General features: G+C 42.7%; 1 protein-coding gene across 1 annotated transcript in view; it reads left to right on the top strand.

The window, feature by feature from the left end:
• Positions 1-21,101, top strand: part of NAV3 (neuron navigator 3) — an 890,338-nt gene that overhangs the window by 82,270 nt on the left and 786,967 nt on the right. Inside the window, exon 2 of the mRNA XM_090042583.1 lies at positions 3,606-3,743. The gene's annotated coding sequence lies outside the window, so the exon portion shown is untranslated. The remainder of the gene's footprint in view (positions 1-3,605; positions 3,744-21,101) is intronic.

Raw genomic sequence — 21,101 nt, forward strand, 5'->3', positions numbered from 1 at the left:
GAGCAGTGGTGAAATTTGGAGTGGATGCAGCATCCTCCCAGTGCCACCAGTGCCTGCTCCGAGTCCATCCCCCACAGAGAAGAGCCCCGTGCAGGCCTGGCTACAGCCTGCCCTGTCCCATGCAGATCTGGGGGGTGCCCCCCCATGTCCTCCTGGGGTGCAAGCAGCAGCGGGAGCTGCCTTTTTGCCCCATCTGCCCCTGCCCCCTCCCTCCCTCACCATGAGGGGCTTTTGATCTGCCCCCTTCCCCTTCCACCACAGTGGACTTATCAGCTGGAGGCAGCTGTATTGGAAATTGGATCAGTATCAGCCAATTATGCCTTCTTAAATATCAGCTATTGGTATTGGCCCCCAAAATCTCTATTAGTACACCCCTGCTAAAAATAGTCTTCAGAGTTGTAAAAAGGAAGAGAGACATTACCAGAAATGGCTAAAAGACTAAATTGAAGAAGAAAGGATATCTTGATTAGTAGAACATAGATGTCAGTTGAACACAAAGTTTTATTGATATATTTACAATATTAAAGCAATTTGGAAGCCTACCAGTGCCTCAGTCACTATAATAAAATACATTCTAAATATCTATAAATTTTGGTGTTTGATTTTGGATTTTTTATCATGGAAAATCAGAGCTCCCCCTGCCTCCTTCACTCACCAAGATGTGGGTCCAGCTTTGGCTGCCCCTCACCATCCCCTACTTTGTGGCACTGAGCAGCCTTGATATGGCAGTGCCCTGCCCATGCCATTGCCCTTCACTCCCCACCCACAGCTCCCCACCTCTGCTGGTGCCCTTATTCCCCACTCACAGCCAGGGCTATGGGGCCAGGGACCTGGGTCTGCAGCCCCCTGCCCACCCCAGTAGTGCCTGAGCCCCAGTCACCGCTTGTAGAAGGTGGCAGGTGCTGTGGTGGAGCCAGAGCATGAAACCTGGCTCCCCATCCCCCACGAGCAGCATGGCTGGAGCAGAACCATGGGAGGGGTGGGGATGGGCTGCCCTGCTTTGCTGCAGGTCTCCCTGCCCTACTGCTTCCCCTTGGCCTCTGCAGCACAATGGGCTGGGTCTGGCACACCAGGGCAGAGTGGGGCCAGGTGGGGAAGCTTGGTGCCATCACACAAGCCCTGTGCTGCCATGGTGAGGCACCCCCTGCCGTACCAGCAGCAGCAAGGGGCACAACTCCACACTGCCATCCTTGCTGATGCCAGTGGGAAGGGGGCGCTTTGCTATGGTGGCATGGGGCTTGCAGCAGCAGCACTGAGCTTCCCCACCCTGTGTGCCCTGCCACACCAGGTCTCACCTGCTGGCTTGTGGAGGCCCCAAGGGGAGGGCAGCATGGCAGGGAGATTTGAGCCCGCAGCGGACAGCCCGTGTCCTCCCCTACCTCATGCACAAATCTGGGGAGCACATGTCTCCCTGCCACCCTCCTCCCCAGGAGTGCATACAGTGGCAGAGCCAGCCTGCCTGCCACCCCCTAGATGAGCTGCCTGTAGCTTCATCCTGTTCCCTGCTTGGGCCCTGTGACTGCACATTGCAGCCCTGGGGCCTAAGCCCTAAGCAGAGCCCACACTGGGCAGCAGCCTCAGCCCTGTCCAACTACCTCCCTCCTTTTCTCTCTCCCTCCCTCCCAATGGAAGTCTCAATCTCCTGCTCCCCCCGCCCCCCAAATTACCTGAAGGGATCTCCAGGCTGTCTGCTAGCCACGTGCATGTGTATGTCCACACATGTACATGGTGCCCCCAGTCCCTTGCAGGCTGGAACTCTGCCACCCTGCAAGGGGAAACTCACTGCTTTCCATGTTTTTCTCTTTTAAAGGAGGAAATGCAGGAACTTCTCCTTTTTAAAGGAGAAAATCTGGGTTTTACTGCATTTTTCCATGAAAAATAGAAAACCTGGATCCCTGCATATAACTAACAAAACTAATAACCAAATGAACTCTAAGCCATTAAGTTAGAAGAAAACATACTGATTAGAGCAGTTAGTTAACTTCACTGGCAGAGAGATTTTCTTCCAGCAATACATTCTTCAGTACTTCTTTCCAGGGTAGTTCCTTGCCAAAGGGTTTCTACCAGTTCCCTTAGGAGATAATTTGACAGCAACTTTGAGGAAGTTTTCTCTGATATTCAGCATAATTATTCCCTCTCACTTTTATCTTAATGATCCTAGTTAAATCTCTCCCCACCCCCTTTTTTAACAGCATTCTTCTGATAGATAATTGGTTCACCTTCTGTCTTGTTACCTGTCTATATGGCCAAACATATGACACTAGAAGAGCTATACCGAGGTGTCTTGTGTAAAACCTGGGAGTTTAAAAAAACCCTAACTTTATATTTAAAAATAAAATGGAGAATCTGATACACCTGCAATGCAGAGAACAGGTTTGTACTGGTATGTAAAAAGAAGCAATGGTCTGAGCACAGAAATGAGAACAAAAGGCTCCAGAGTTTTGATTGGATATAGAAGACCAATGTGTAAGTCGCTTCGCTCTCAGCGCAGAATGACACGGCTCCAAAATTTGCACTTGCCTACTATAGGGCTGAATCTTATGCTGCGCTTCTCATGGAGTCTTTGAGGTGAGAAAAGGAGGTGGAGTAATTCAATAATACACTTAATAATTATGCCTAGTCTTTATATAGCACTTCTCATGTATAAATCTTCAAGCTATTTACAAAATAAGTTAATATAATGATCATAGTATTATGGATGGAGGAACTGAGACAGAGCATGGGAATGTGAGTTGCCGAAGGTCAGTTGTAGAGTCAAGAATGGCACTGGGTCTCCCGGGTCTGTTCAGTGCTCAGAATGAAATAATTTAATTTCATACTTCTTGAATGTGACATTTGGCTTCACCCACTTGTGGAGAACTAAAATGCTGGCTTCTTGGGTGCATTTGGGTGGCTTTTTTTAGGAACTATCCATTTAGGAACTGTCATTTTGTTTTAATTTGAAGCTGCTGTTGGTGAAGATTTCTTTTTTTTCCCTTGATGGGAACCTCTTGATGGCTGTTTGATGCTTTGGTTGCTTTTTATTTCTATGATATACAGGGACAGTTATCCAACGTTCTAATATGATGCTTCTGCTTTCATTTACAAGAAGAAGTTCATAAATCAGAAATAATGTGCACCGCAGTTATTTGTACATTTTTACCATTCTCCTAAGAGTTTTCATTTTCCTATAGGGTTTAATAAGACCATATGTTATATTTGTTCATGATACCTGAAAAAGCATTAAAATGTAAATGAGAACAACTGGGTGCAGTACGGTAAAACTGATTGCAAACAGTTAATAAACCATGTCTGTGCCATTTCTGCAAAAAGATCAAATTAATTTCCAGTAAATACATACAACCTGGTTCTGTTGATTGACAGAATAAATGCAGAACCTCAGGGATAATATATACTCATTAGAAATTTCTTCAGGATTTTTCTTCAGGATTTCACTACATCTACTTGGGGGGTGGGGGGCGGGGGAAGGACCTTCACATTATGTAACATGGAACATTCCCCCTCCAAGCCTTTGCTTAAGAATAAGGAAGGAAAAGCTTTGTTTGGGTTTAAAAACAAAGAATCTGTATCTGTAAGGCAATATTCTGGTTTTTTTTTTTTTACAGCATCAAAACAGAGATGACTGTGGATGCTACACAGCAGTACCTTCAAGGTGCAGCAGCACAGCTTTGAATCTGACAAGCTGAAGCTTTGAATTGGATTCTGCTGACAACTTTGGTCCTGCAGACATTCCTCTTAAAGTGGTAAGCTGAAAAACAATGTTCTATTTAAAAGTGTGTGTGTGTGTGTGTGTGTGTGTAAAATGTATTGCTGTTCAGTAGAGAACACAGCTGAAATGTTTAGTGTCTCCCAGAAAGACTAGCAAAAATTGGTTGGCTAATAAAAGGGTGTTTTTAACTATAGGTCAAGCATAACTATCTTGGAAATTTCAGGGATAGTTTAAAGTGGTCTCTTGAGATAATTGGCTTCCTGCTAGGGTTGATCCTTAGTGCAGGCTTCACTGTATATGTTATTTATCATCAGTGCTTCTGTGTTTCAAAGAATACTTAAAATTGAGCTTATTTTGTTGCTACATGATGTGATGTGATGGAATGGCAGGTCAAGTCTCATTTAAACTCTTGCATTTTTTTTTAAGCTCCTAGGTTTTGTAATATGACCAAATGGGAGAAGTATGAAAGCTATTTAGGAATATTGACAACACTGAAATAAAAATTATCACCAAGTCCTACAACACTAATGAGCCTGAGTAAAACAATTATGGGATAGTAAAAAAATAATAACTTTTTGGTTGGAATCGTTGGGCACACTTCTATCACATCAGCGTTTCTTACAAGTGCCAGAAAGTTCCCGTTTTAAAATTTCAATTGAGATTTTGCTGTAATTCTTGAATTGAAGAATCTTAGAAAAATATCATGAAACAAATGTTGAAATCATTAGACTCAGCATGTTGTGTGTTCTAGCTAACTCCCAAGATCTAGCAATTTTATATAAATGACACCAAAGCACCATGTTCCGTTGGTCTTTACAGTCTTTGACTTCATTTGTTTTGGGATGACTTCATTCTGGGATTTCTCTTTCAGTAATTTGCTCTTTAGATAAAAGAAGTGAACTAACCTTATAAGACCGTTCTTCTGGAATAGTGGAAGCATGTTGAGTGCATTGGCTGGGGCAAAAGTTACTTTTGGCCTCCCTTCCCCTGCCCCTCCCACCTTTTTGCCTTCAAATCCTTGAGCCAATCTGCAAAATCTTGGGCTCTCTATGCCTGTTTAATGTTACACCGACTCCCAAGAGTCCTTTTAAAATAGCCATCCTGAAAGCCAAGTTTAATGGTGTGTAGCCAGTATGTCATTTCCCATGGTACATGTTTGGAGTGGTGGGTTAGGAGTGATGGTGCTGGGAAGAATGCTAACTTTAGTCCTGGAAATGACTGATCGAACATTAATGGTGCTATCATATTAGGCAGTTGATAACCGAGGAACCTGGTTTTCTCTGTTTAAAAATCCCAAATGCTCTGACTTAAAAAAACAATTGCAAATCCTCTGCTTTAAAAAAACTCAAAATCCATGTTTTTCCACGATTTTAAAATGAAACATCACTCTCTCTCTCTCTCTCTCTCTCTGTGTGTGTGTATATGTGTATGTGTATATGTATATGTGTGTATATATATATATATATATATATATATGAACACAATGTTTTATTGATATATTTACAATTTGAAAGCAACTTGGAATCCTACCAGTTGTTATAACCAGACAAGGTTCTTTGGGTAAATGTGAGATCTTTTATTAGACCAACTAAATAGCTGGAAAAAATTGTTTTTTGCCAGTTTTTAGGCACAAACACCCTTGTTCAGGTAGAGGGAGAGTTTGCTTGTGTTTTTGTGTTCTCCTGAATGGAATAGAAGCCAATATGCAAAATGCAGATCTCTGAAAATGTAGATGTGTGGCAGTAAGTATCAGAGGCCATGGGAGACGATAGGGGTGAGACAAGTGGGGGAGGGGTTGGGAAGGGGAGAATGTTGACCTGGTGCTAGAATGAAGCTGGTAAAATGTAGAGAGATTACCTGGGGTTATCAGATGTCAGATGTGCCTTACATCCAATGTCTATATTTAGTCCATGTTTTTTGTATCCAGTAGATTTTTATGAAGTGAAGTTCATAGGTTTGTCTACAAAAGATGCTTTGTAATTTCCATTTGAGGATTAGCATGGAGAGAGAGAAAGTGATCATATTGTGAGAAGTGTGCCCCTACAGGTAATTGGGTATTTTTGACTTTGATAGATTTTTGGTGTGCGTTCATTCTGGTAAGCAGTTCTTGCTTAGTTTTTCCTACATATTTTCCATCAGAGCACTTAGTGCACTGGATGAGATTGTATTTCATTTCCGGAGGTGCAGGTGTAAGATCCAGGAATAGTTATGGTTCTGTTGTGGGGTGTAGTTATGGTGGGAGTGGTGGAGACATGTTGGCAGGCTTTACATTTCTTCTCCTGGCATGGTCTGGATCCATTTGGTGTGCTTTGGGCCATAAGAAGTTTGCTTCTGGTGATGAGGTTGGTGAGCTTTGGTGTTTGTTTAAAAGGTAGGATGGATGGTTTGAGAGAGAGATCTCTTTAAGAATTGGGTTGTTTTCTAGTATGGGTTGCAATTGTTTGGGGATTTTTCATATAGGTTCCAAGGAGGGATGGTATGTCATAACTAATGGTGCACAATTTGTACACCCTCAATCATTATAATAAATAAATCCTTATATATTTTGTGATTTTTATTTTGTTTCTTTTATCATGGAAAATCAGAGCTCTCCCTACCACCTCTGCCTAGGATGCAGATCCAACTGCAGCTGGCCCCCTTGCTGTGTTTATGACACTGAGCAGTCCTGATATGCTGGTGCCCTACCGCTGCCCGTACTGTTGCCTCTCACTCCCAAGCCACAACCCGCACCAGGCCTGCCGATGCCCCTCACTCTGAACCCACTTCCCTCCACCCCTAGGCTCCCAGTGTGTGGGGAAGGAGAGGTATGGCCATAGGTAACGTGGGGGGTGGGCCACAGGTGATGCCATGGGGGGGGGGAAGAACAAGTGCCCCTTGAGATTTCTGCACTTAGTGGGGTGCAGAGCATGGGGCTGCAACCAAGCTGGCCTAGCTCCAGGCAGGAGCTGCCTTTGCAGCCCAGCAGGCAGAACCCAGTGTGGGAGGGAGCACTGTGCTGCCATGGCCGCCAAGATGAGACACAGTGGCAGTGTGGAGTTGTGCCCCCACTGCTGCTGGGCAGAGAAGGGGAGACTCATTTTGGCAGCCATGGTGATGTGGCACTCCCTTCCACATAGTTGATAGCACTAATTGAAAAATGTCACTGTCATTTATTGTGTAGTTGATACTACACATTGAAAGCCACATATATTTTTATGTGCTTTACAGCTTTAGATCAACGCCTTTTTTCTAAATATGTAAAATATGTAGTATGGTATATTCATCCAGGGAGTGGAATATATACTTCAGATCAAAGTCTCCAAAGACTCTTTTAAATACTTTTTCCAAAAAAAGAGTAAAAATTAAAATGATAAATTATAGCAATATATACATACACACACATATACTATGTAGACTGTGTGTTCCGCATGACTTTGTGGATGAATTTATTGTTCTGCATATTTTACATACTTAGAAAAAAAGTTTAGCCTAAGCTATAACAATCACAAAAATACTTAACTTCCAGTTTGTAATGTGGACTGCATAATAAGTGACAGTGATAGTGAAACTTTCTTTCTTTGCACTATGAAAAAGTTTAAGGAAAAAGAAATAATTTTTCCAGCATTTCATTCTTCAAGGAAAGAAGAAAACAAAAACGCTGAAGATGGGTAACTCTGCCAAGTCTAAAAGCCTTGTTACACATTAATTTTAGGCAGCTCCTGGAGCTCTTAACCCCTGGATTATCCACACATTAACACCTGAAATTAGTTTTAAGCATGTTTTAGGCCGTTTAAAAAATCTGCCTTGGAGTGGCATAACATCTTTAATTCATGTAACGTATGTTCCATTAATGTGTGGCCACTCCCCACAGATGAGCACCCCAAGGTGCAGTCCTCCAGCATCCCAGGATGCTGCATCCCCTTCCACACCCTCCTGTTCTGTGTGGGCAAACTTTCCACCCACTGAACTGTACTGCTCAGGGGACAGTACTGGCACCAAGCCAACTCTCTCTTCCACCTCCTGGGGGTGTGACCTTCCCACCCCCAGAGGTGCAGCGTGTGCAAATAGCCTGCAGACCACATGCCAGCTAGATGCATCTTGGGGCATGGATGGGTCTAGGACTGGCGTGCTGCAGAGGTGGAGGGTGGGAGCAACGTAGTGGGTCAGATTGAGTCCCCATCAGCTGGGGCTTCATTTCTGGGGCTGGGGCAGTAGCTCCCCCAAAAGTGCCTTCCCTCACTGTTTCCACCTCCCAGCCACTCCCAGGAAACATGACCAGCACCCTCTATGCCCCAATCCTAAATTCCAATTTATTAAAACATGAAACATTCTTTAGTTTACTTTCTCTTTATTTATATTTTACTTTATTTTATCCTTCAGTGGCTGACTTCCATCATTTCACCTCCCTTTTCCTACCCCCATTTACTTTCCACTTTAATTTCATTACCCACTCCCATCCCATTAACTCACCACACCTCCCAGCTTCGTGTTCTGTCCCCTCCCTCCCAACCCATCTCTCACTTCCCCGCCAGCAGGGACAGAAACCCATCCTGGCACACTAGCCCTGTATTGGCAACTCACAGCTATAGCTCCCAGTCAGGTTCCTTCTTGCCAGCCCTCCAGTGGCAAGCCATAGCTGGGCAGGTCAGAGACAGATTTGGAGCCTTAAGGTGCAACTGCTCCAAATTCAAGCTAGCACCAACATCAGTCAAATTTTGAGCAATGTGTAACTAGGCCCTTTAACTGCAATGCTTTTACTGTTGTTTGTTTACTGCAGTAGGGAGACTGAATTACATATCATATATTTGATAGCAAAGTAAAAAAATGCTGGGTTGGTGAGGGTATGTGAATGGTTTCTTTAAGTAGATGTGGTTAGGCAGGTGGGAAGGTTCTAGGGTTTACTTTGATGCAAAGGAACAGCAGACTTAAGGATGATAATTGTTGTCCTTATTCCAACGAAAGCTCCTTGTCAGAACAGTCGTATCATGATTCTTTGTCACAGTGTTGTGTTTAGTGTATCTGGCTCAAGAACCTGTATATTATTCTGTGTGTCTCTTCCCATGCAAGTATGGGGAAAGTGTCTGGAAAATTAAATTAAAACTCAGGCTGTCCATGAGCTTGGATCCTGAAGATCTATGGGGAAATCGGGATCCATTCCCATAGATCTTGAAGGTTTGAGGTGAACGGTCCTCTGCTTTTCAGGCTTTCTGTGAACTGACAGCAGAACTCACAGGGGAATTGTCTCTACTGCTAACTGAAGTTACTGTTGCCCCTCACTTAAGATTACCTATAGACAAAACTGCTTAACTTGAATGGGCTTGCCCTTCAAGGGAGTACAGCTCAGTTTAGCACAACTCATGATTATTAATAATATTTCTGTACTATATTCAAATTTTCTGTGCATCAAAAGTGTTAATTCAGCATAGCTACTCTCACTTCAGAGGAGTTTCTTCCGGTGTAGATAAATTGCCTCTACAGTGAAGACATAACCACAAAATTCTCTAAAACAGCTGTCCAAAGCTGCAACACTATCCCTCTCCCTCAAGGTAATATAATCAGCTGTTCTTGAACCTTCATACAGATTTCTGCTAGTTTGGGAGGAAATTTTATTCTTTGTAGAGCTCCTTTACTTGTGCTCTATTGGCCAAACCACATATGAAACCTTTTCTGTGTGGTGTGTGTGTTGTGGGGGATGGTATGTTGGACACTCAGGTACACAAGATTTGGATGGAGGGACAGCTGCAGGCTTGATTCAAACATGCTGCATAGTCTCTGCTCCCTTCTTTCATGGATTTGGGATTCTCTTGTATTCTTTTCCCTGTTTATATTGTCATCTTTCCCTCCATGTACCACAGAAGAGAAGAGACTCCAGTGTCACAGAAAGTTTCGAAGCAGAACTTAATTTATTGCAATTTCAGTTTTACAACTCAGTGTCTCATTTTGGGTGTCTCAGTGGTCCCTAGATGGAGGAGTGTGCCACAGCTGATGCTATATATTTAATACCATTAATTTCTGGATGAGACACTACTTTCTGTGTAATCTTTAGTCACCCAGCCAGGACTGCACATTAGATAATCTTTGAATGTCCTGGCCAGCTGATGAGACAGGCACTCCACAGACAATTTCAAGGCAGTATCCCCCAGCAGATTAATCTACTCCAGTGCTAAAATTACTGGAGTAGCTTTAGTGTGCTGGAACAGGTGGCTACAGTTGACAATGTGTATCCTGAAACCCTGATTTTTGGCAGTATGATTATATCTAGGGATTTTGAGGCATGTTGTAATAAAAAATGACTACTGCTGGGTACAATGAATCTCTGGGAATAATGTTTTGAATACAGTGAACACATGCATCACTTCCTAGGAGAGGTTGCATTTGCATGCTTATGAATTTCTTGCAGATCTTTGAAGCAAATACATGCATATCTATAAGCAGTGCAGGTGGTAATGCCTATTATTAAGGTTACTTGATAGTTTCCATTACAAGACCTTGTATTTGGATGCTTAAAACTTTGCCAAACATTACTTTTTTTTGGGCTGAATTTTTCCGTGGTGGATGTCCATGTCCTAGAATGATATTAGGGAAAAATGTGTTGTTTTTCCCATGTTAAATTGTTTAATGGTTTTACTGAGAACCTGGAGCTCATCCAGGCTTTAGTAGAGGGGTTGTTCTGGAATGAAAAGTGTACCATATATCATTTCTGTAAATATTCATCTAAATTTTGCATAGATGTGAAATTCTGAAAATCAAATGCACAGACTCTTGGTAGTGTAACTTGTTGGGATTTTTATTCCAGAGTAAATTCCAACATTTTGAAACTTTGTGCCATTCTTCTCCCCCCTCCCCCTATCAGAATGGAAAGTAAACATTTTTCCCATGAATTTACATTTTTAATACATTATTTCAAGTCAGTTGAACTGTTATTTCAGTCAAAATGAAATAAATCACTCAGTTTTACAGTATAATAAAATGAAATTTCTTTCAAAACAAAGTTTATTTCAAAATGAAAAGCTCTTCCATAGACTCAAAAAAATTGAAACATTCCATTCTGATAAGGTCAAAAGCTTACCTTTTTAACTCTTCTTTTAAAATTGAACTGTAGTTGAATTAAACTTTTACTGAGAACATGTCTAAGTTTTGACTAAACAGAATTTTCAATGAGATCATTTTTGACCATCTCGGCTTGTCAGATTTCTAAGAGATTTGGAAGACAGTTCTCTGGAGGGTCCAACTGTACTGAGCGTGCTTCATCCGTGGGCTGCAGGACTTAAAGAGAACTCTCTCCCTACAGTTGTTTCTCTCAGTATTCAGGAATAAGGGTGGTGCTTGGCTCAGGAACTGGAAGCGGGGAATAATACTTTTGTGTTCTCTGTGGGCTAGTATTTGGGTAAGAGAAAAGGTAAGGAGTAATGTGACTGGAGGATGGAGGGGTAAGGAGCTCTACCTATGAGCAGGGTGAGGGAGTGTGCTGAGGGTGCAGAAAGCAAGGTGGGGATGAGAAACTGCAGGCTGGTGGCAGGCAGAAAGCTGAAATGAGGCCAGGCTGGAGTCCATTTGGAATGTCTTCATTTTCAGGTTGCATTTGTTAGAAACCCAGGAAACTGAACAAACTTGGCACTAAATGAGTATTAAAGGTTGCAAAGTCAAGCACTTAACAGCTAGGCAATGGGAAATTCACAGTTGCCTGTGCTGTCTTAATTCTGTGTCTTCCTGCAGTGAGCCCTATGCATAGGTCTGATGTGTAGAGGTCATCCTGAGAAACTGTCTAATTTAGAACTATCTTAATATGCACAAAGGATGGGGGTTAATGGAGGGTGTATTGTGTGTAATATTCTTGATTTATATTGTAAAAGATAAAAACAAATTCACTTGTGCAACTGCTGTAACTGTCATCATGTGTCATCAGCAGGGTTTGAGGCAGGAGCCTCTAACTATGGTATGTAGTAACAAGAGAAGCCTCTTATGCCCAGGTGGGCATAGTAAACTGCTGAAACAACATGCTGATGGTGAAGCATAGTCAAGTGAACCAGCACAGCATTTTTTCCTCAACACCAGGCTGGTGAGGAAAAGCCTTCCTATCCCATGTAAGGTCCTCCAAAGGATGGGATAGGCTACTGGGACTCTTGGCCAAATGTGTCTAACTGTTTGTTACTACAGGTGTTGCAATAGCTCTGGTAACAACCAAGTATTCTCCCTGCAGTGTCCAGGTGGTGGTGCGGTATGGAGCCCAGCCAGCATCTGGCCATGCCACCCCCATGCTAGCTAATGCTGAGTAGTGTGTGTGTGTGTCTCCAATTTCACTGGGACAGGACAAAGTAACATAGGACAAAGGCAGACCGGACAGTATCTGCTTAGGGCTTTTTGGAACTAATCCTGTGCTGGTTAGCTGGTTAATGTCCCTCTGTTCCTTCCTTTAAAAAAAGGCTGTTTAAGAAGAGTTTAAAGTAATGAGAGAGGCTTTGTTTTCTGGATGGGCTGATAAGCTGCCTGCTGGCTTGCTTGCTTCAAAGGCTGCAATCTGTCAGTGTTCAAGAGAAGACAGAGAGAGGTGCGAGAAAGAACCTGGTTTGCGATGCATGGGACCTGTGAGTGCCTGTCAGTTTGCTGGAGACAGCATGAAGAAGCAGGGAGAGGGAGATGCATGCACTACATGCAAGCAACCCTTCTTCCATCCCTCTTTGCCTCTGAGTGATAGCCTGGCAATGCTTCCGCCGCTTGAAGTGAGCCAGGAGAAGTCTGGCTGCTTCCCCCTCCTCCAGGCACACCCCGGCTGGGGACTGTGCAGGCTAGGGTTGGGGGTCTAAGTCCCTCCTTAATCAGAGCATCCTGCCAGGGCCTGCCCCCTCTTCCCCTCAGCTCAGCACTGTGGAAGAGATGGAGGGCAGCTCTAGCGTCTTCCACTGAGCCACTGCAGACATGTGCCTGCATTTTGATTCAAAAGTGAATGTCTATTCACTTGCAAATTGGTTCAAGCTCTGCAGGTTAGACTAACCTAAAAAGATTGAATCAATTCAGGCTCAGGCTTTTTGAATGTCTGTCCCTAGGCAGGGGCTTCTGGATAAAGAGTTCTTAAGTATGTGAAATCAGGAGCGATCTGTATGAATCTTCACTGACCTGCCATCCTGGCCCTTTCTTCCTTTCCTACATGCATAGTTCTTGAATGAATGTTCTGTTGTTCATCAGGAACCTCAGTGGAAGACACAGAAGGAAGCCCCTAGGGAGTTTTAGTACAAGCTGAATAAATTCCTAGGTAGATGCCTGCATTTGCAACCCTGTACATCTCTCCCAAATTACAGAAAGTGTCTGTAATTCACACTTGCCTAAAACTTGACTGAAAAGAATTTAGAAAAGGAATACCAAAAAATTATGCACTAAATAGAAAAAGGAACTTGGCTGGAATATAATTTTACATTTCAGATCTCATTAGTATTGAAAGACATGATATAGCCAGAAATCAGTTCTCTAAATTAAATTGCAAATTAGGCTAATAATAAAATTTTGCATGGTAGTATGATAAGAACTAAAATATAATATTACAAAAGCAGCGGTAGGTTGAAGATCTATTATTTACATTTGAATTTTAGTTTTCAGTAAAGGGATTTAAAAGTCAAAATAATAGTTTTGTAGTGAACATACACTAACTTTATTCAAGGGATACGTAACTAACCTTTTGGAAATTAAATCTTCTTGAACTATGCAGAGCTCTGTAATCATTACACCCTAGGCTATTTTAATTAAAGCTTATCAGCATTTTTCAACCAGATTAAAAAATGTATAGCTCTGAGGCATGTGCATGAACAATACAGGGTAAATATGCTGCGACAGTGTTCCTCCCCTTCTTCAAACCCTGGAAGCCATCAAGTCAGAAAATAGTATTTAACTACATTTATTTTAGCTGGTCCTTTTGTTATTTAAAATTGGGAGTGTTTTGGGCTTTAATTATCTGTTGTTTCCAAGTGAAGTAGCCCATATTTCTACATAATTTGAGCACAACTTATCATTATTCTCCGGCTTAGCTTCTGGTGCATGTCTCTGGAAGCTGACCAAAATCAGAGGTGGGAGCATGGGAGTATTTACTTCCAAGGGGGCTGCGGGAGAAAATTGCTCCGTTGTTAAGCATCAACGGACATGCCCCTGCATTCCTTATAGAACCAAGCCTTCACTGAAGTTAGTGGTCACCTTGACAAATATGGGCAATCAGCCTCACGTTTCATGCAGTCTTGAACTACCTGTTTATATTCCAGCAGGAACGATTTCAGTCCTTCATTTTCTCGAGGTAGAAAAATAAGTACTATACAATGTACTGCATTATTTTAGGGTTTTGGTGAAGTGAAGATGGAAAAGAAGGGGAATCTTTTCAATGTGACTTGCACTGAATCTCTCATGACTATCACTTGGCTCTCTTCACCATAGTAACCGAGTGCCTCCTTGACCAGACATTTGGGTGGGGAGTGTGTTTGTGTGTGGGGGCGGAAGTATTTGGACAGTTTCACAATAATAAATAAAGCTATTATAACTGAGATCAGTTTGGAAAACTGTGGTCCAGAAACAACACATCAGAATATAGATTCAGACACAGGTTTTATTCCTGGCTATTATATTGATTAGCTGTGTGACCTTGGGTAAGGTGCGTCACATTTCAGTAGACACGTTTTGTTTTAGGTTTTTTTTCCTCTCTCATGGCATTGATGACACTTGATTCTGTATGGACTTTTGCCTTCACATCTTCAAATATTATACAATGCAAGGTACCATTACCCCCATTTTGTGAACTGAAAAACCCAAGCAGAAGCCTAAACTATTAAAAATAAATAAAAAGAAGATAAAACTTCATGCTTTTTGGGTGTGTTGTTTTGTTTCTTTTTTAATTTGGTCTTCATTCAGTATGAATAAGGACTTTGTAACTGAGTTCTTAGAGTTTACGTTCCTGGTGAGTTTTACTTGAACTTAATAATTTTGTATCTGTTTCCTTTTCTGCAAATGAAATGAAATAAATCATTTTCAATCAGGCTGATGTAATATAATATGAATGACCTGGTTCCTCCTGAGATTGGGGGCCACAATTTGTGACCACCCGCAGAAGCCAGCGGTGGCAGCGGCGAGTGGCAACTGGCGACCGCCCGCAGAAGTCAGCAGGGGGGCACGTGTTCCCCTGTGCCCCGCCCCACGTGTTGCCTATGCAATATAAGGCACAGCTGAGCCAAATAGCATATTAAGGACATCAGGTGGTGATCCTGATATGTGAGGGTTTTGATTTTGTGAGACACCAGATCCTGAAAAGACATGCAAATATTTTTAATGCCACTACAAATCTAACCTATCACTAAACATGTATTCACATATATGTGTAGATGACTAAATAGGCATTTGATAAACATTCTTCTGAACATAAATTGCTTGGGGCATAGCCATAATGTAAACATTTATATTTAAGATCATTATGCTTCATTTAATTCAGCTGAACATGTTAATTCTTCAAATTTTATTGAGGAAAACTGTAGTATGATTTTATTCTGTTTTATCATTTGTGAAGACAGATTAGGATTTAAGCAACTATAAAACAAACTCTGGATCTTTCAGGGATTCAGTTTCTCAAGCTGTGTTATAGGTGGGGTTAATTATATTTTATACAATGATGATGTTTTTCACTAGTCTTTCATAAGCGCATGTGCACCCCCTTAAATTGGCAGTGCGCCCCCTGCAAAAACCTCTGTTGGTGGTGCCCACAGACACTCACCACCCACCCCTCCACCGCTGACACTGCTGGCGGTGTCTGCAGGCAGTCCCCAGTTGTTGCTGGCTGCCGTTGCCACCGTCGGCGGCATCTGCGGGTGGTTGCCGACTGCTGGCTCATGTCTGCACCCCCCCCCCCCCCCCCCCCAGTGCCATGGCCACTTGCAGTAGCTCACTGCCGCCATGTCCACACCACTGACAACACTGCTGCTGCCTGCAGGAGCTCGCCATGCCCCTGCAGCCTCCGGGATATATAGGGCTGCGTGTACTCGGATTGATCTCAGTTCAGTACTTATGTAGGGGTTGCGAGCAAGGGATGAAGGAAATGCAGACACTTGGGTATGGTGCCTACACAGCCACCCCACAAACATTTGTGCTGATTTTGAAGTTGTCCTCATAATGGTGTGTATTACTGTAAAGTATTGCCACAGAATAAATAATAATGAAAATTACTAATGAATGACTGTTTTATTTGGCCTTCGTTCAATGCCTGCAGCTTGGTGTCTGCTGAGCAGACGTCTGTAGCGTTGTACTGTCTCCTAGATTGGACATCAAAGAAAACCTGGGTTTCTGTGGAATAATGCATTTCTAACTTGTCTTAAGCAATAACATTGTAAAGAGCCAATAGTGGTACAAAATATAAAATGTTTTGGCATTTCCTGTTTAGTTTATTATGCATTATTTTAATGCAGTAAACTGAAATGGATTGGTTGGTTCTGTGCTATAAAAAGGATATTGCCAGTTTGGCAGTACTGGAGTTTGGCTGGGGTCAAAAGGTCATGGACTGAAACTGTACTTGCAAAATATGGGTATCTTTCCAGATCAGGGTGTTTAAGTGTTCACTTTCTAATAACCCGAAAGGCTTCTGTAGAAGAGAACAAGGGGTATGTTTTCAGCATGGTATATAGAAATCAGTGGCAGTGGTAATTAGTGCTGGAGAGCACATTAATGTAGCAACTGGCAATTAACACTGCTACTGCTCCCTGCTGCCAAATTTGCATTGCTGTGGGGAGACCCACAGGCTGGATTACACAGCTCTGCAGGCTGGATCTGGCCCACGTGCTGTAGGTTGAGCACCACTGGGTTATATTATTCAGGTTTATATTTGTTCTTTGGATCTCGCATATCAGTATCAGAACCAAATCGGAACTTTCTAAACCTTTAAATGTGGGAGGCTGCAGGTGAAAGAGTCCCTGTTTACTGTCCCTTTCAGCATTCACTCTCTGCCACTGTGTGACCCAAGCAAGATGGACCTATGGTCTGCCCCAATAAATGGGTGTTTTTATGTTCTAATAGGGTTAGGCTGGGCGGAGGGTGACTGCCACCCAGAGTGGTGCAAGCGCTTGATGTCAGAGGGCTACAACTGTTATCCCTCAGCCTGACCATGAACAGAAATACTCCCTGAATGCCACACATGGATTGCCCAAACACTTGATATGGCCTTATTCTTTATTCATTGTCCTGCCTCCTCAAATGCTCCCTGGATCCACTCTGTTCCCCATTTTCGTACACATCACCCCCATGCTCTACCCCATCCTACCATGCCATTCCCCCTAATGCCCCACTGTGCCATTCCCTACCCCTTACTGCCCCCATGAATACATTGCACATGTCTGCATATGGCTGTATGTCTAGTATGGTCTTGTATAAAATGGATTCAGTAACCATTTCCATCAAGTGGAATATGCCTGGTGTTTGTTGCCTCTCCGACTTTGGTCAGTGACACTCCTTGGTAATAATACGCCATTTTTCTTATTGTTTTTGTAGATCTGTTTAACTTGAAGACTTTTAACATTTCAGGCTTTGATTGCATCAGACCTCTCAAACTAATGTTTGAGGGTCTGTCTCTTAGACCTGGTTAATTTCTCTCAGGGGGCTTTCCAAAGTGACCTGCTGGTATTTTAGTAGGTGGCACTGTTCTCTCTGAGCATGAAAATTGCCAGTAGTACCCAAAGCCAGAATGAACAGGGTTTTTGCAGGGAATTATGCAGGAGGCTGGAAGGTTCAGGAGCAGAAAGTTACTAGACAAACTATGACTGATCCAAGATGCCTTTAAACTTGTTGACAGCTGCTAGTCCAGCTCTTAGCTAACAGTAGCAGCTGACCTAGCACACTTGCTTTAGTGTAGTCACAGACTGAATAGCAGTACTTCAACTGCCCTGCTCCATGCTGGACTCAATGGGCCCAGCACCACTGAGAATGAAAGATTGGTCTGATTCACAAAGTATAGGTCCAGGACTGAATTGCCTGAAAGTCTGGATATGTTTAGATGAAGGACACTTTTATTTTGGCCCATCTCCATTGTCTAAAAGTCTGTTCTGCATATTTACAGAAAATTCCACCTATTTACTCTTTGCAGTCTTTTAGATAGTGTCTGCTCAAGTAGCTGCTTCTCCATCTCTGCTGCTAGGAACTGTTTGTTGTCACTGTCAACTTAACTAGGGCATTCAAAGCATTTTTCAGCACCTCTACCTTTCTCAGACACTCATTGGGGAGGTGCTGCTGAAACCTGCTATACAACCACCTCTGAGGTGATTAACTGGAAGCTTTTCCTAGCTTGCCTGGACTCCAAAAAAACTTCAGCCTATACTTCTTATGAAACCAGTTTTTAATTTTAACTTTACATGGATGGATTACTTCATGTCACACACATGCTCAAAAACAGCATCCTGATGACATTCAAGCAACAGTATTTCACTGTGCTATATTTCACATCATTTCAAGAGATTTAGTGGAATTTTTCATTGGAAAGAGAAATGGATTCCTTTTACACTTCAGTTATACTATAAAATATTGTTATACTGTTGGGTTCTGCAAGAGGGTGCCCTGATTGGTGTGGACTCCAGTCCAAGTCTGTGAGAGACTAGAGATTATATTCAAAAGCTTTGTTTACCTTAGTTGCTTGCTTTTAATTGGAACAGCTGTGGCAAAGCTTATTAGTTTTCCTCATCCAATTTTGGAACAAAATTTACATTAGAAATGTGCATGGGGTTGGAAATGCTGATCCAAAATAGCCAGAAGGCACATGGATTGAAATTAGTAACAGCCACACTGGAATGCTGAGTAGGGTCTCGTAGAGGGAGGTTCTGTCTGGCATCAGAGCTAGGCTCAGTTCAATTGAAAGCATTAGCACTCTAACTACAGGTCTAACTTTTTGTCAGGCAGCTCTAAGTCTGGGCTTCTTATTAGTGGAGATCTGATGTATGGTAGTGGAGCAGTACGAAGCTTCCTACTCATCCTTGACATGGGACCCAGTTTTGGGGCAGAGAAGCAGCAACAGCGACTTTAAAGTTTGGCAATACTGCATATGCAGAGGGTTTTCTACTGGTGATATGTGACAGAACATATGGTGCAAAAGGACTGTTTCAGGCTTGGGAATCTGGCCCCATGTCTTTTTTTGTGCATGGGATGGTCCTTTATATCGTTAGGCATGTGTAAGATTAGCATCAGGTTGTGTGCCATAGATGAACATGTGCAATACTGAATAAGCTGATACCCATGGCTGTCAGGAAGAGGGGCTAACAAATTGGAGCCTCCACATCTCATTGAAAGCTACATTCACTTCTCCATGGTCCTTTTCCACCCACTACTCCAACACAAACACACTCTTCTGTGACTTCAGCATCATCCCAAGCGTGTGTGCAGGAGAGCCCATTTTCACATAAATGAGGAAATGTCCTGATGAACTTGGCATGATTTCTGAATATGTAGTAAGACATGGGTGTTTCATGTAATTTTGTTTCACAAAGTTCTGGAAATAAAACAGTTGCATTTGTTGAGGTTCGAGGTAAGTGCACTGTAACTTTGTTTATATTTGTTGCATTTTAGAATTGTTCACATTAGACAAAAAGAGGATGGTATAACTCTTTGTTTCATTACTTTTACATTGAAACTATTTGCTCCTACATGAAGCAATGTAAACATTCCCATTGATTTCACTGGTAAAAAGAATCGGTCCTAATTCCTGCGCTTCCTTTGGATGGCTGTCTTCATTAAAGAATTAATGCCATCTAGTACAGAGGAAGCATACAGAGTACAAGATTGGTGAGAAGCATTGAAATAGCTCCTCAGTAGGCATCCAAGTCTCTCAGAATGGTTCTTTGGACTTTGTACCTTCTCCCAGTGGTGGCCTTGGCAGAATTCAGGTTCTCTCCTTGCGCAGGTTTTGTAGGACAGAATCGGAATAGTACTCTAAGACTAAGTATAGACTGTCAAAAAGCCTGAGGCTGGAATGATTCAGTCTTTGCAGGTTAGCCTAAGCTGCAGAGATTAAACTGAGAAACAACTGGATAAACATTCCCTTTTGATTCAGGAAATGTAGCTACATACCTGCAATAGCTCAGGCCAGGAGCCGGGGAGCTCAAAAGCATGGCTCTGTGGCATGTAGCTAGCATGGGCTGTGTGTTTGCTTCCTCTTGCTGCTCTCCCTGCGATCTCTGGGATTCACAAGTCCAGAATTACACCAGCAGGACTCTGCAAGGTTGCCCATAACTTCCTCTTCCTGCTTCCAGGTGCCTTTGGGATTTATAGTCCACAGTCACACCCAGCAGTAAATTTTAAGCAAGGTAGGGCAGCTCTGTACTTGTGGGATGGGAAGTTTAACTCCCCTCCCTGGCCTCAGACCCCAGGTGAATATTCTGGGGGGTGGGGAGCAGTCCCTGCCTCCAATTCCCTCTCCTTACCCCCAGCTCTTCTCTGCTGGAGCAGACAGCACAGCACCACCCAGGACTGAAAAGCATGCTGGGGGACTCTGGAAGGGATCTGGGATAGAAGTTCCCTAAACCGGTCTGATGCAAATCAGTTAAGTCTGATACAATATTCAGCCAGGTTTATTTTAAACCAGTTGTGGCCATTCTGAAACTGGTTTATGTATACTGAGCTTCTGTTACAGGTTTAAACCAGTTTCTGATCATTTAAACCAGTTTATGTGTAACGTCTGTCCCTAGCTCCACTCGGCTTAATTGGGAGCACAGTCACTCATTTAGGGAGCACAGTCTGGCCCCAATTTATGACCCACATGTGAAAAATAGATGCATCTTTACATAGGAGCTGGGATGCCATAAAAACAGTACTAGATACCATAACAAAGCTGTATTGATTTGGCTGGCAAAGGTAGAGCCTGTCTGTAAGTAAAAAAGTAAAATATCTTTAAGTTCTTAACAGAGCAGAGCATCTTACACTGTTACACTCCAGGAGCTCAAAATTCCATCTTTTCTTTGCAGACTGCAATGCCCTAGTATGTGTTTAGATAATGCCAAGACTACAGGAATAATATTAAGTGTCACCAAACCACAGAACGGGAGGAGATTTATGATTTTAAGACCTATGGGCTGTAGCACATATGGTCCTCTGTCAGTCTTTCCCAGACTGGAAAGTAGAGTTTAAATACTTGGCTAATTTGGGCCCGCAGGCTTTGAGGTCCTGGCACAGCTCTATTTCATGCTCAGTCACAAATAAAATGGATTTCAACTTTGCATAGTTACTTTTACCACCATTTCCCCCCTTACCGTTGTGCATCCCACAGCTGAATTCATCTCTCATATACAAGTCTGAGTCATACAAGTCTCATCTGAAGCTAGTAATAATCTATGCGGTTTCCCCTGCATTTCTTTTCTTCTCTATGCAATCAGAGAAACAAATATATATTTCCTCCAATTGTGTTAGAGTGGAGAAAGGCTGA

The sequence above is a fragment of the Crocodylus siamensis genome, chromosome 4 (assembly GCF_052110815.1).
Source record: "Crocodylus siamensis isolate JL-2025a chromosome 4, ASM5211081v1, whole genome shotgun sequence".
Taxonomy (NCBI): Eukaryota; Metazoa; Chordata; order Crocodylia; family Crocodylidae; genus Crocodylus; species Crocodylus siamensis.